At 40.9% G+C, this 6,000-nt stretch overlaps 1 protein-coding gene across 3 annotated transcripts in view; it reads left to right on the top strand.

Annotated features, from left to right (window-relative positions):
* Nucleotides 1-222: 222 nt before the first annotated feature.
* The window catches only part of HDX (highly divergent homeobox), a 261,982-nt gene continuing 256,204 nt past the window's right edge, over nucleotides 223-6,000 (top strand). For 2 of the 3 annotated variants that reach the window (XM_064574296.1, XM_045879926.2), the window contains exon 1: nucleotides 223-360. The gene's annotated coding sequence lies outside the window, so the exon portion shown is untranslated. Of the gene's footprint in view, nucleotides 361-906; nucleotides 1,265-6,000 lie in introns of those variants that run through there. The other variant, XM_064574295.1, reaches the window with a different exon arrangement.

Genomic DNA, 6,000 nt, shown 5'->3' with positions numbered 1-6,000 from the left:
AGGGATGCTGGGTGTCCAGAACTATTCAGGAAGGGAGAGGTACAGAGAGGCCTGGCCTTGGACACAGCTGATATGTGCAGGGAAGAGGCAGCCCCACTGCAGGCAGCTATCTTTCCTCCCCCCTCCCCACTCTTGGGTTCTGGGCTGAGGCCAGGGACTGTCCGGAGCTGATCTCGGGCTCCCATTGGTCGCTGTCTTTTGTGACGTCACAATCATGATGAGAATTGATGATCGGACACGCTGATTTCATTGTCTGAGGAGACAGTGAGACCCAGGAAAAATCTTGCTGAATCTGCCTGCTCCAGCACTGGCCTGATTCGGGATCCTCCGATCCTTCCTGAGACCGCACCACGCCCCGAGGTAAGGACCCAGCCTGGGTGGGTGTGAAGGGCGAAGAAGGATGAGCAACACACGGAGCTAATGCTCTGCCCAGTGGGGGGGCTTATAGGTTCAGAGGCCTAAAGAGGCTGCCAACAACCCGCTGCGGCTTTGGGGGAGCCAACTCCCTCTACTATCCGAGCCAAGGCTGGCGGCTGCATGAGGTTAAAAAACAGCTGAGGATAGGGATACAGTGGGCATTGCCAGAGAGCAAAGGACCTTGCTCCGAGAGAGGGCGACGTTTGGGATGCACTTCTGGCTTCGGGGTAGGAGGAAGTGGCACCTCTGCCTGCGAAGAAAGGAGGCGGGGGGGGGGGGAGGTGAATTCTACCACTTCTAGATTTCACTGGACAGCAGATTTTTCACAGTCCTACTCAAACGCACTGAGTGCCGCGCTTGCGCATTAGGAGCTTGGGGGGGAGGGGGGAGGGGGGAGTTCGTGGCGAGAAGAATAGACGTGGAGTGTGCGCAGGCGCCTTTTCCGTTTCGCTGGAGGAGGTGGGGCTGAGCTCTGTCTGGGCCGACTATGGAAGGGGCTGGGGAGTTGGCTGTGTGCTATTTCAAGCGCCTGTTGATGGAGAGGGATCTGCCGCTTATTTTGAATCTGGCTTACTGGTCATACCCAGACCCGAAATGGGCCTGATGAATTTAAGAAAGCAAGTTCTTAATCTACAGATGTCAGATTTGTAATAATTGAAAGAACTTGGAGAGGAATTTGTGGAATAGAAATTCCTGAGATGAGAAACCATTAAAAAAAAAAACCTAATTATTCAAGCGAATCCAACTTTTAATCTTCAATGAACTCTGATTTGAGGTGCCACTCAGTGATTTTGAAACTTAAACTCTTTGGAGAGACTCAGAGTGAAACCCACTGTGGAGACTCAGAGTAAGAAATTTAACTTTCTTGTCTTTTTTTTTTTTTGGAATGGTTTCTTACAAAGACTTGGTCTCCCTTTCTGGTATGGTGCTATGTCTTTCTTTCTTCCTTTCTTCCTCTGTGTCTCTGCTAAAACCAGCAAAGTCAAATCCTGTTTGGGAGACCCTTTCTAACTCTTCTTTGGGAGGGGCTATATTACTCAGCAGTTGTGAGGAACAACTTGCCTGTTTGTCTTTGGTGGAAAAATTGTTATAAACTCCTGACTATTTCACAGAGAAATCTGATTTTTTCCCCTCCATTTCTTATAGTTAAGTGGTTATCAAGTCCTGGTGAATTTTCCTTTGAAAGCCCACTCTTATAATTCTTCCTTTATTCTACAGTCTAAGCTCCCATCACCACCATCCAGTCACTCCAGGAACCTCCCAGTCAGCTTTCACTTGTGCCCCAACTCCTTAATTCATCCTGCCAGACTAATGGTCAGTGAACACTCCTTTTAGCAAGTCATTTTCTTCACCAAAATATTCTTGGAATTTATTTTTTATTCTTCCAAGCCCAATTCTAGTCAGATTGCAAAAACTTCATAATCTGGCTTCATTGTACCATGGGACCCTTATTTTACTTGATTTTTCAGTGCACAATTATCCTTAATGTCCCCTGAACAATCTACTTCCAGAGCTTTGCTCCTTGCACCACAACCACACCCTTCACACAGGATGCCCTCTCTTCTGCCTATTCAGATCTTACCCAATTTGGAGACTGAAGTTACACCCCTCCATTGAGTGCCTTCCAAGTGTAACCCAACCATTATTAAGCTCATTTTTTCTAGAACTCCTACATCAGTTCTTGTACTTAACACTTTCTTATAGCCTGTTTTATATTGTCTTCTTATTTGCGTGTGTTTATGTGTTAGACTAAATTTCTCAACTGGATTTTAAACCCGTTCTTAAGTGTTGGGACCATGCCATCTAATTCTTTATCTTCTGCCTACAGCACCTGGATGATTATTTGAAGTATCTATAACGATATGTGGTCTTTGCATCCGAATTTCTTGGGTAACAAAGTAAGATTGTTATAGAGAGAACTGTATATATGTGAAAATTTATTTATCATTGGTCAGGCAAATGACCCTCCAGTGACTAAATAAACTTGAATATGAGTCAGAGAAAAGGCAATATGGACATATCTATATAGTGAGTGGCCTCCAAATATATATTGTCTTCATAAAAGAGACCAAAGGAACATTATCCCAGAAGCGGTTCTGTCTGTAATTTTCTCAGTTTTTTTTTTTCCTAAAGATTTTATTTATTTATTTGAGATAGAGAGAATGAGAGAGAGCACAGGAGAGGGGGGAGGGTCAGAGGGAGAAGCAGACTCCCCGCCGAACAGGGAGCCCGATGCAGGACTCGATCCAGGGACTCCAGGATCATGACCAACTGAGCCACCCAGGCGCCCCTGTAATTTTCTCAGTTTTAAAAATACTAAGACATTTTCCATTTTCTGTATTTCTCTTTGATGACATTACATCACGTATGTTTTGTTAAAACCTACTAATTGTTTACTCTTTTTATTGCAATATATCTTGCAGTTACTGCTTCACGTTGATTATCACTGATAGTTTTCATTTTTGTGTCTATTGAATCAGAGCTAATCATTGTGATGGCTACCATAATTGCTATTGTATAACATATCAGTTGTCACTTTCCTACCCCTAGGGCTTCAGACTGCATTGTTTCATGGAGCTCAGTTTTATTTAATGGAAAGTGTGATTACAGTTTAATATAGAAGCTTTCTACAGATTTCACTTTGGCTGCTGCCTCACTTTGAGGCACCAACCCAACCAATATCACATCAAAGTTTGTGGTTTAAGAACTTGGATAAAAAGCATTCTAGAAGGGTTATAACCTTTAAATTCAAAAATCATTGTCAGTGAACTACGAATGTTATTATAAGGGAAAATCTTTTATCCTTGACTTTTTCTCTTATTACCTACATTACGCAAATTCCCTCAAAGTGTTTTAGCTTGTAGCCATTTCATAGTAATTAATAAGACTTACTAGACATTTACATGTAGACCAATAGACTAAACTGTTCAAAGGTCGGATACTCTAGATAGAATGTAATGATTAGGGATATGTTGCCCATTTTAGAAAGCTTAAAATAAAATATAAAAAAATAAGCATGTGGTATTCATGTTTTAAGGTTTATTTTACAATTCCTGTCTGAATGAGAAGATGGCATTGGACTTTCTCATTTAAGTTTCAGTTTGATCTGGAAGCGGTTTTGTAATGACAAGCCAATCCTTCCATTTTACATATGAGGAAGCTGAAGTCTAAAGAAGTGAAGTAGCTTAGCAGAATTAATAAATGCTAATATTTATTAAGCACTTAATACCAGGCATTATACTAACAACTTTATATATGTTTTCACATTTAAATCTAACCACATCCCTATGAGATGGTTTCTAGTATTACTTCTCATTTTACAAATGAGAAAACCGTAGCTTAAAGTAGTTGACTTCCCTGGGGCCACACAACGACAAAATGTCACAGTCAGGATTCAAACATAAGTCTGTTTTGACTCTTAATCACCAAACTGTACTTGACCAGGGTAATATGCAGTGAATCTTAGGCAGAGCCATTTTTTTAAAGATTTTATTTATTTATTTGAGAGAGAGAGTGACAGAGATAGCAAGAGAGAGAATGAGCCAGGAGAAGAGGGAGAAGCAGGCTCCCTGATGAGCAGGGAGCCCAACACGGGGCTCGATCCCAGGACCCTACGATCATGACTTGAGCTGAAGGCAGACACCTAACCCACTGAGCCACACAGGCACCCCTTAGGCAGAGCTTTAACAAGAATCTAAATCTGTGGAGTCCCAGCCCAATGTGTGTGTGTGTGTGTGCATGCACATGTGCGTGTTTGTGTGTGTATGTATGTGTTTTATATCATAATGTTTTCCACGAATAGCATACTGCTTCTACAAAATCACTGATTTCTAAGCTTGACCAAGTGGTGTATACCTACATTTCGTTTTAGGTATTTTACTAAAACACAGTCTCTCAGTCTTGGTTGAAAAAGATGGCATTAAATTTTATATAAAGTGTATTTTTAAAGATATTTAATTAGTTTTGATTTTAAAATCATATTGTACTTCCAGAAGGAATTATATATTTTTGTGTATTGTAACCCCAGAGTAAAAATACTTGAATTGTTGATTTTGATTTTTACAGTGGACTCAGCTACATGAAATTGGTGGTGTCTTATTTACTTGTATAGAGTATATTATATCTAGGCATACTGGTTTGAAAGTAAGCAGTGAAAATTCTAGAGAGATATATTCTGCATAAGAAGGGAGCTGGAGATGTTAGTATATTCAGAAGTTGTCACTAACACCCCGAGACCTTTCTAGTCTGTGTAAAATTTCAAGACAATAAACTGAAACCTGTATGTGCAAATGGAGTCATTCATATACCAACTAGTAGCAGAATTTCCTGGATTAACTGTAGATCTAGGTACATGATAACTGAATAAATGAGATTATATTGTGTCAATTAAATGCTATACTTTACATTTGTCTCTATAAAGAAATCTACAACAGCAGCTGTCCTACCTTCTTGGTCTCCTATTGTTTTACAACTAGAGTTGTGTTCTAATTGGGTTGATCCTTAGAATCTTTAAAATGGAGGGAGATGGGAGTTTGAACAAAATGGGTAAGGGGGAGAGAGCTATATGGGCCTACAGTTTTGGAATGAGTAAGTCACAGGAATAAAATGCAGAGCCTAAGGACTGCAGTTAATGATATTGTAACAGCAACGTAATGGGACAGTTGGTAGCTATACTTGTGGTGAACATAGCATAATGCATAAACTTGTCATATCACTAAGTTGTACACCTGAAACTAATGGAACACTTTGTGTCAGCTATACTCAAAAAGTGTCAGAGTGGCAAAAATTTAGGAAAACATTTTCTTAGCCTCACTTCCCCTGGAGTTGGTGGCAATTTATTTTAAGATTCTTAAATGCAAACATGCCCCAGGTAAGCACTTTTCTCATGTAGACAAGAGTCTGTGCATGATGCTTGCCCAAGGTCATGCAAGTAGTAAATGGCAGAGCCAGGGCTTTAAAGCAGGTGTCATTCTAGATGCTGCACTCTTTATTAGGTTATAGACTGTAGAACTGGAGTGAAGCCCATCTTTATTTATTGTTTTTATTTTTTAATTTTATTTTTTTAAAGATTTTATTTATTTATTTATTTATTTATTTATTTATTTATTTATTTTTATAAAGATTTTATTTATTTATCTGAGAGAATGGGAGACAGAGAGCATGAGAGGGGAAGGGTCAGAGGGAGAAGCAGACCCCCCGCTGAGCAGGGAGCCCGATGTGGGACTCGATCCTGGGACTCCAGAATCATGACCTGAGCCGAAGGCAGTTGCTTAACCAACTGAGCCACCCAGGCGCCCTTATTTATTTATTTGTCAGAGAGAGAAAGCAGAAGTAGGGGGAGCAGCAGGCAGAGCAGGCATAGGGAGAAGCAGGCTCCCTGCTGAGCAAGGAGCCTGATGCGGGGCTCGATCCCAGGACCCTGGGATCATGACCTGAGCTGAAGGCAGACGCTTAATTGACTGAGCCACCCAGGTGTCCCTATTTATTGTTTTTAAAAATTGTATGTATGTGTGTGCATGTGTGTCATGTAATTTCCCTCTAACTTCTCTCTCTTTCTGAGTCTTTACTGCCTTTGACATTTAC

Source organism: Mirounga angustirostris, unplaced genomic scaffold, assembly GCF_029215605.1.
Source record: "Mirounga angustirostris isolate CCGP_5_RB_7025 unplaced genomic scaffold, mMirAng1.0.hap1 SCAF_11, whole genome shotgun sequence".
NCBI lineage: Eukaryota > Metazoa > Chordata > Mammalia > Carnivora > Phocidae > Mirounga > Mirounga angustirostris.
The sequence above is the reverse complement of the archived record's forward strand: the minus strand, read 5'-3'. Positions and strand labels throughout refer to the sequence as shown.